We start from the raw sequence: 9,986 nt of genomic DNA on the forward strand, positions 1-9,986 counted from the left end.
CATTCTCCATGGGTGACAATCTATGGGTCACCTAACATTGGTGTCAGATCACGGACGTCGCTTTCTTAGAGGAATGTTTGAACCTTCAGCCTGCGATATGGTGGGCCCAAAAATTTTTTGATTGTATTTTAGTCATGGAGAAAAGGTTTGATGGTCAGGCATTTTGTAAGGTAGATTTTATTGTGAGTAGAGAACCAGTGGATTTCTCTAGTTTTAGAGGTTGTGGAAGTCACAGTTGGTCGGTGCCTGTTAGATGTGCACAGTGTGACGTCGAGGGCCACTCAGCGCCATGTATGGAGTCAGTTCCAGTGAAACATTATACATATAATTGTTAGGGGCATATAAGTAAGCAATTCCAGGAGTCGAGATGACTCATGATGAGAAGTAAGAATGAAGGTAATGTATTTTGTGTTCTTACCTTGCGAAAGTTAATCGTCAAAATGAGTGTTGTAAAGACAAAGCTTCGAGAGAACCAGAGACGCAATGTGTGTCAGAGCAGGAAGCAGTATTCAAATTGCTAGAAAAGGTAGTACAATCAACAGCGAAAATGGCTCTGAGCACTATGGGACTTAACATCTCAGGTCATCAGTCCCCTAGAACTTAGAACTACTTAAACCTAACTAACCTAAGGACATCACACACATCCATGCTCGTGGCAGGATTCGAACCTGCGACCGTTGCGGTCGTGCGGTTCCAGACTGAAGCGCATAGAACCGCTCGGCCACCAACGGCAGGCTAACAGCGAATAATTCAGAACTGCATGGATTGGTAAAATCGCAATCATCACAGCGGGGTGTAGATTCGTCAGCCGCAAGTTTAATTGCTCCTTTTTCTAGTAAGGCAATCGAGGATGTGCAGGCTTTTGTGGGAGACCTTGAAATAGAGAACTGGGGAGGAATGAGGTGTTAAACGCCAGAGGGAACCCCAGGCCAAAATACAGTCATTCCCAGTAAGACTGTATGCTACGAAATCGTATGCAGAAGTGGGCTGTGCATAAGAGGAATAATAGGAACAAAGGGTTGCAGGATATTATTGGATCCGTGGGCCCACATGTTTGTCGCCAGTAGTGATCTGGTGAAACGTAAGCAATGAGACCCACGATGGTAAAATTTGTTTGGAGTGGGGGTAAAGACGTCACACCATCAGGATTGGTAGACATAGAATTTTTCCTGGCTGCGGTTCAATCTGAACAATGTAAAGAGGCTGTGCCGCTTGTGAGTGAGCGAAAGACGAACCGAATAAACTGTGAATGATCACACTAAGACTTGATTTGGACGATTGTGTACCTAAGAGCACTGGAAAATCACTTTGGATCAGTGTTGAGTCCAGCTTGTGAATCCGTCACAAGAGAAAGAGAGGTATTGTATCCATGCAGGAAATAAAGGATGAAAAGAAGGTATCTGTTTTTATAACTAATTTTAGCGCAGGGGACATAGGATTAACAAAGGTGTTGTTAATCACTAAAGGTGGATATCCTGGAAGAAGAAGAGGAATGGCACAGATAGGTTGTCAGCCATGGACAATAAACTAGACCCTACTTGATTTTATTACGGGAAATTGAGAAAGTATATCTTTAAAATTTACTAGGAAAGCAAGAATATATATATATATATATATATATATATATATATATATATATATATATATATATATATATTTGACAGATTCAGAAGGATGTAGGTGGCAGTAAGTACTGGGAGATGAAGAAGCTTGCACAGGATAGAGTAGCATTACAGAGCTGCATCAAACCAGTCTCTGGACTGAAGACCACAACAACAACAACATATATTAAGAATTCTCTTCATGCATTTAATAATGGAAATTGCACTTCAAATATATCCTGATATCGTGATGTCAGGAATTATTATTCTGAAATCATAGATATATTTTACTGCTACGAAAAATTATCTCTGGTATGGTATTAAATATTTTTCTTGCTCTCTCAAAATAAATTGAAAATACTTTTAATTCGGAAACCTTACTTCATCAGGCTCAAGCCACAATTAATGCAAGTTTTTGCTAGTGTGGTTTTATGTAAAGGTAAATTTTCATCAATCACAGATAACCGTGCTGTGCCGCGCGGGATAGCCGAGCGGTCGAGGGGGCCTTGCCACGGTTCACGCGGCACCCTCCTCGGATGTTCGAGTCCTCCTTCGGGCATGGGTGTGTGTGTCGTCCTTAGCGTAAATTAGTTTAAGTTAGATTAAGTAGTGTGTAAGTCTAGGTGCCGATGACCTCAGCAGTTTGGTCCCATAGAACCTTACCACAAATTCCCAAATAACCGTGCTGTGTTAACTGGAAATCGGACTTTGTAAATAACTTTAAAATGCAACTTGTTAAGAACGTAGAATACAAGAAATGACAGAAAACTAGTTTTAAGCTACTTTTGGGAATTAAATTAAAATACCACAAGAACTTCCACCCATGCAAAGCACTGACCACATTTACGTAAATGGTAAGGAGAGGAAAAAGTTTCCGTTCCACAGCAAGAACAAATTTTTAAAATTCAACACTGACAATTATTATTTAATGGTAATTCAACTTACGTGATCGGGCACCAAGCCTCTACACATTGAATGACATATAGAGCTACTAGCGCAAGACAAGACAAGAGCTACGCAACAATATCAAAAAGGAAAGCGATAAGAAGAAGATAAGAAGACGTTTTTCCTTTATATAGTGGTTCATGGAATCTTTATATGACAACGAGAAAACTAAAGTTTCAGTACACTATTTGCGATAAATATTCTTTGTTAAGCATATATCACTGTAATTACTTTTACGACTAATTAGAGGCATCACAACATTAGCCGAATACCATTGAAAATGCATTACTAGGAAAAGGGAAGCAATATTGAATGGATGGAAAAATTGCTTTTGGAATTCAAAGATTTATTTTTTCCAGGCGTCTTCAGTCTCCTATAACTTAGAAATACTTAAACCTAACTAACCCAAGGACATCACATACATCCATGCCCGAGGCAGGATTCGAACCTGCGACCGTAATGGTCTCGCGGTTCCAGACTGTAGCGCCTAGAACCGCTCGGCCACCCTGGCCGGCGAATAATTACAGAAAGTAACATTGCATAGGGGGAGGGGGGGGGGCAGGAATAGTCATCGTGCCAAAAAAATCAATGGATGGAACTTGAAAATATACGTTTTGTTGTGATTAGAGACATCTAACTGCAAAAACCTGCCATTTTACCAACATCACAGAAAATTTGGACCATTTAATGCAATGTAAATATTTTTCAGCAGTGGATTTGAAGAGTGATCATCACCAGATTGAGGCTGCACGACAGCGTCTTCACCACTACGGTGATGCTACCAATTCAGAAGAATGAAATTCGGATTAAACAGTGCATCTACAACGTTTCGGAGATATTTGGATGGAGTACTCAAAAGCTTACAACCACGGCAGTGCTTAGTGTATCCTGATGACATAATCGTCAATGGGAGTGATATGGAACAGCGTATGTAGCGATTAAAGGAAGTATTCCTAAGTTAAAAGCAGCGAAATTAATACTGTGTTCAGAAAAGTGCAATTTAGTGATGGAAGAGGTAGCATACCAAGGTTATATCATAAGTAAAGATGGTGTTAAGACAGATCAAAGATAAATTAGAGATATACATCAGTTTCCTGTAGTAGAATCTCTAAAGGAGCTGCAATCGTTCTTAGTAGTCGCGAACTATTACCGACAGTTCATAAAAGGATTTGAGGATATTGCTAGACTGTTGATATACATGTTACAAAAGGGTACTACATTTGTGTGGTCAGGAGAGTGCCAGCATGCTTTTGAGGAGTTAAAAGAAACTTTAACATCGAGTCGGATATTGGTATTTCTGGATTTTAATAGAGAACTTGTTTTATCACGTGATGCATCAAACCATGCACCTGGCTGTGTGTTGTCGCAAGAGGAAGAAGGCGTAGAGCATACAGTATCCTACGCATCAAGACGAGTAAATTCTGCAGAAAGAAATTATTTCACAACGGAGAAAGAAATGTTAAACCTTATTTATGGAATCACATATTTAAAATGTTATCTATAAGGAAAAAAAAGTTTAGAGTAATAACAGATCGTGCGGCATCAAAATGGTTCTAGCATGTCGACGCTGTCGGTAGTAAGACTAAGTGAATTTGACTTCGAAGTCATGCATGAACCTGGGAAGAATCACAGAAATGCGGGTGGGTTAAGTAGAAAAGCAGCGGTATTACATGTTAGGTGAAATGAGCATAAAGAATGGCAAACTGTAGAAACAGTGGATGTCAAACACAAGTAGTATATAAACAGTCATAGTTTTCTACGCAGGATGTGTTGCTACGTAGAGAAACCAGGATGGGACTGTGGGTAGTGCTAGCAGCGAAGCTAAGGAGTAGAGTGCTGTAAGAAGCTCATGATCACATGCTAGCGGGTCATGGAGGTTGCAGATCAACCAAAAGAAGAGTAGCAGAAAGATATTGGTGGAGGAATAGGCAGGTGGATGTAAACCAGTATGTGCGGAATTGCATACAGTGTGCACAAAGGGCGGATTTGTGTTGAACAAGAGTACCATTGCAGAGGTTACCTGAAGCATTTGCACCATTCAAATTACTGGAGATTGGTGTTTTAGATCCATTCAGTAAAACATCTACAGGGAATAAGTACACAGTCACAATCAAAGATAATGTATCAGGACAGGTGGGAATGGTCCGCGATGCCAAAGGAGCAGGCAGCAACAGTGGCACAAGCACTTGTGAATAATTCTATTCTGAAATTTGGTTTGCCTGAAACAATAGTATTAGAACAGGGAACGAATTTCATTTTAGATCTGTTCGAAGAATTGTTAAGTTACTGAATGTGAAGAAGTTAAGGATGAGTCCTCTACATGCACAAGCCAATGGAAGAACTGAAAGAGTGCATAACACAATCGCTAAGATGCTTCGACAGTATGTTGATTTACATCACACCAACTGGGATGTCTAAAGTATGTCGCCTCCGCCTATAACTCAAAGCAGCATACGAATACAGGATTATCGACATCTGAAGTAGTATATGGTCGTAAAATCCCATCACCATTCGATATATCGAAAACGAAGAAACGGAAGACTGGGGAGTCTGTTAAAGACTCTGCCAGAGCGATTAAGTAAATCTGGAACAGAGTACGGAGGGCAAATACACGAGTACTGGAGAAACAAGAAGAAGCAGTAGGCCGCACGGCAAGAATACCACAGTATAATGTTGGTCAGTGGGTGATGCTATCAACTTCATATGCACCACAGAGAGAGAGAAATACGTTTTTCTGCAAAGTATCTTGGGCCATACCAAGTGGTAGAGACTACGCCGCAAGTAGATGTCAAGATTCAATTGCCGACGAGAATGACAATTGTGCTTGTAGGGCGGCTGAAACGTTTTGTAGGGAATCCAGTAGTTATTCCACAACACGAGGTTGTGAATAAAATGGTAACGAGGAATCTGTTCGGACTCAGGCCTACAAGATAGTCATTTAATATTTTTCAGGTTAGGTATAGATTTAATGTATAATTAGTATAAGCAGCTGCGGAATACCAAGGAAATTAAGGGGGAGAAAAGTAATAGGTATTCCTGCTCGTAATTGAGGCGGCAGAGAAGGGAATGTGATGCGGTTTACAGCGGGACTACTGGTCTTCGTTGGGGTGGAAGCGTTACTGAACCATCACCTGGAAGGGGGAGTGCTGTTCGCCAAGCGGGAAGACTTAGTGGTCACCAGTCGTTGCTGGGTGATACAGATGGCATTCGACGCATGGGAGATGCGTAACGTGGCGTGAAGATTGGAAGAAGCATTTGATAAATTCCGTCAGGGAAGAGAAAGGCACGGGACACTCAAATGAAGTGCCGCGGTATGTGAGAGAGTACATGGAGCGTACGAGATGACCCAGGTACTGGGGGTTATTCCACATACGCGAAGGGAGAAGGGTCGGCTTATGAAAACAATATTTGGCACTGCTAGTGAGGAAGACAATCGAAGGGTGAACAACACCGCAGAAGAGGTTAAGCAGTGGGCAAAAGGGAACAAAGCCTTGAGTGATTGGCACACTATGCAGATTGCAAGTTTAGAGTAGAACGTATTGAATAACACATGACTACTACAACAACTGACTGGAGAAGTAATGTGGCATGTCAGAGCTACAGAAGAGGCAGTTAACCAGAATGTCAGTGAAGTGTAAACCGAAGTAGAAGTGTTAGATAGGGAAGCAGTAATGACAAAATGGCTGCAGTCCTTAGAAGACAGTGCTCGGGAAAGTAACAGAACTACAGGAGGCTACGCAGTAGGCTGTAAGAGGTCAGCTATGGGTAAACTTGTGTCGCCAGAGCAGTACTTACAGGGTCTAAGAAAAGTGCAGAAGAAACTACCGCCAGAGTTGTGCTTGGTTTTAGAACCCAAGCAAAAAACTTACCTTCTTACTTCAAGGTAGCCACATTATCGGTAGCAGTGAAACAAGTGCGTTACGAATGCTACATAGTTCATGCATAACCTGTCAAGTGGACGATACTGAAGAAATTTGTAAGAGTAGAAACGCAGCGACTATTATTAATTGCAAATGACAAGGGGAGATATGTAGAAATGGACGAAACAAAGAAAAATGCTAGCGAGGGGAAATTATAGTCTCTTCTAACAGGATAATAAGAGAGGGGCAGGATTCATGCGCAGTGAAATTGCTAATGGGACAAAACGAGGTAAGACAATGGAGTAAAGAAGTGATGGAACCGGAATTGTACTTTCAGCAGATCCAGGCACAGTGATTGTGCTCTGCCTCTGGCAAGGTGATAGTAGTGGTAAGTTGTTTTCAGCAGGGGAAGCTTATGTCAGCGAAGAGGCTAGAATTAAACGGGAGTGGTTTGTTATTAGATGGAACAGTATGCGAGGTAATAGGGACTACTTTCCATCTGACCACCGCGATTTCTGGGATAACTCACTTGAATGTTTCGCAGCCTCATTTGTAGTGGCCAGAGGAGCCCATGGATGTGTTAATTGCCACTTATCCCGCCATCTTCAATCAAACTCTAGGGCCGGAATTAATGCAGTCTGAAACAGCAGAAGGGACAAGCCTCTCTGGAAACCTTAGTGCACCATATGAATTTATATTGGTAAAGTCAGTACTGGAAAGAGACAACACTGACTATTGGCATACCAACGACTGCAGCGACACTTGTTTTGCTGAGTGTAGAATGAGTGTGGAATGTAGAAGATGAAGCACAAAACTGAGTTCAGACCCAGCTGTCGTTTAATTTCCAGTGGATTGGATACCCCAAACATTAAAAGCAGCAGAAGGAAGACGAGTGAACAAGGGTGTAGTATTACGGGTAACTGATTCACTTTTGCTTGTAAGTTTGGAATAGACAGACGTTATTGTGCACGAAGATTAATAACGAAATAAGTTCCACGGTGTTTGAGCTGAGAAGCAGGGCAAGGGGCCCTGTAGAAATATGTAAGATTAAGTGACAGGGATAAGGAAACCGATAGCTAGAATAATTCTTAAGATGTGAAACAGGGTCAGAAGGGTCTGTCGCCAGAAACTCTAGTGGAAAGTATAAGATAGGTTGGTCGACCCGAAGGACTGGGTCTTCATGAAAAGGAGGGCAAAAAGCGCGCCAGAGCGGAAGTGAATTGTGAAAGAGCCAGCTGCAGGTGGGTGAGAGTGTTACGCATTGTGAAGAAAAACACAGCCGACAGACGCTGTGAAGCAGAGCCAGCTGGGCGCAGTATAGCAACAGCTCATGGTGCAGTATGCTAGCGAAAGGAAGGAAGCCTTTCCTCACTTGCCATCACGGAGGTGTTTAGAGTATGTACCTTAAGTTAAACGAACGTAATCTGAAGCATGTAAGTACTCCGCCATTCGTGTACTAAAATATTCTCGTCTCAGTATCATGGCAGACACCAAGACCTTTTGACATCAGGAGTGAAATCCGGAGTGCGGTATGGGTCCACTGTTCGACGACAGGGCGAAGCAGCCTGCCCCGAGTCACGGGAGCACTCACAGCAGGGCAAGGCCCTCCGGCTCGCTGGAGGAAGATCGCGGCTGCCTCCACGGTATGTCACCTGCGCTGCCAAGCTGTCATCACGGTCGCAGCTAGAGACGTCACCGACAGCGGCATTCAAGTGACACTGCACTCGGCCCCACTCTTTCTGCTGCCAGCAATGGCTGACATCTGATGTTTTGCGTGAGAGGCAACTGCATGCCTCCACCAAGCTGTTCCTGATGTACTAGGGCTCCAGTCTGGAACAAAGAAGTTAATTAAACAAATCTGCTGTCGTCCCGATGTCTCATTTGACCCTCCACAGGTGACAATCCATGGGTCATCTTAACTGTTTGAAGAACATTCGAGCGAATGAGTTGGTGACGTAGATCCCTCGACATGAATCACACGAATATTTATGAGACATGATTGAGTGGTCAGTTTGTGCACAAAACCGTGCGTCGTTAACACTTTCGCAATTATGGACGGCTATAGAGGCAGCATAGCTCAATATTTCTGCAGGGAACTTCCAAAGAGTTATGTCACGTCGAGTTGCTGCTCTACGTCAGGCAAAGAAAGGTCCGACAGGATATTAGGAGGAATCCCATGACTTGTTAACAGCAATCCAGAAGCGAGTCAGCAGTGCTGCATGCTTGGCAATTGCAGTCAGTGCAGGCCAGGGCAATGCTGTCGATGCAGGAATACTGTTTATTCTTCAAATATTACTATCGTATGTATCGATAAAACAAATATCAAATTAAACTAATTTGGGACAGCTCTATCGAATGGTCGTTTAAAATTTCACTTCAAAAATCACTTCATTTGTAACGGGAAACAAACTGACCCTTTCGTGGACACTGAGCATTGCATGAAAAACGTGATGAGTGCTATTTGTTTGGGGTGACTCTAGCTACACAACGTAAAAACGAAGTTGAAAATGTCTGCTGAAACACCAAAGAAAATGCGCCTAACAGCTCTTAGGAGAGACACCCTGTATACTTATTTCAGGAACTAACAGGGAAAGCATCGTTTACCAGCTATTCGTTATCAACAGCCTGATTGAGGTTGACTCTAGAATTGGATTGACTCTTTTCTTCCTTACCTTTTCGTTTCTCTAGTAAACTGTCGACTCATAACAATAGATTCTGCAGTCACGTTGTTAGGAACATCTGTGACGATTTTTTTAAAAAAAATCAAATCAGTAGTCTTGTGACTGGTTTCATGTTGTCCTCCACCTGTGAGCTAATATTTTGAAATCCAAGTACTCACCACATCCCTCTAAGCCGTTTGATTTTTTTCTATTCTTTGTCCGCTCTTAATACTTTTCCCTCTACAGCCACTGCCAGCTATTGCTGGATGCTGTAGCAGACCTCCCACTAATCCGTCACTACGTCTGGTAAAGATTTGCAATAGACTTCTTTCGTAGACAGTTGTTTTCAATATTTCTTCACACCATACTTCGTCTCTCCGATTAATTTTCAACAGTCTTCGATGGTACCACATTTTAATAGCTTGCAGTTTCTTCAACCCTCGATTTCCTATTGCCCACATTCCACTTACTTACAAAGCTGTGCTTCAGACACTTCGTCCTCCACTCCATGCCAATGTATGATACCAGAAGAAGTCCTGTTATGAAAAAAGATAGACTACTTTTCAAATATTCCTTGATTTGGCCACCGTTTATAACTTTCCGTCATGGATAGCAGAATTCCTTTATTTCTGGTTCACAATTTTGATCTTAATATTCTCCTTCCGAAATTTTATTTCTTTTACATCCGCATCACTTCTCTACAGTTCACATTCAAGTGCATGGCGCAGGGTTCAAAGAACCACTTACAACCTATTTATGGACCGTTCCACTCTCGAACAGCACGTGGAAACACTCAACACTTAAATCTTTCCATGCAAGCTCAGATTTCTCTTATTGTCGTTGATGTGCTCTTCAGTCCGAAGATTGGTTTGATGCAGCTATCCACGCTACTCTACCCCGTACAAGCCTCACCATCTCCG

The sequence above is a fragment of the Schistocerca americana genome, chromosome 1 (genome assembly GCF_021461395.2).
Source record: "Schistocerca americana isolate TAMUIC-IGC-003095 chromosome 1, iqSchAmer2.1, whole genome shotgun sequence".
NCBI lineage: Eukaryota > Metazoa > Arthropoda > Insecta > Orthoptera > Acrididae > Schistocerca > Schistocerca americana.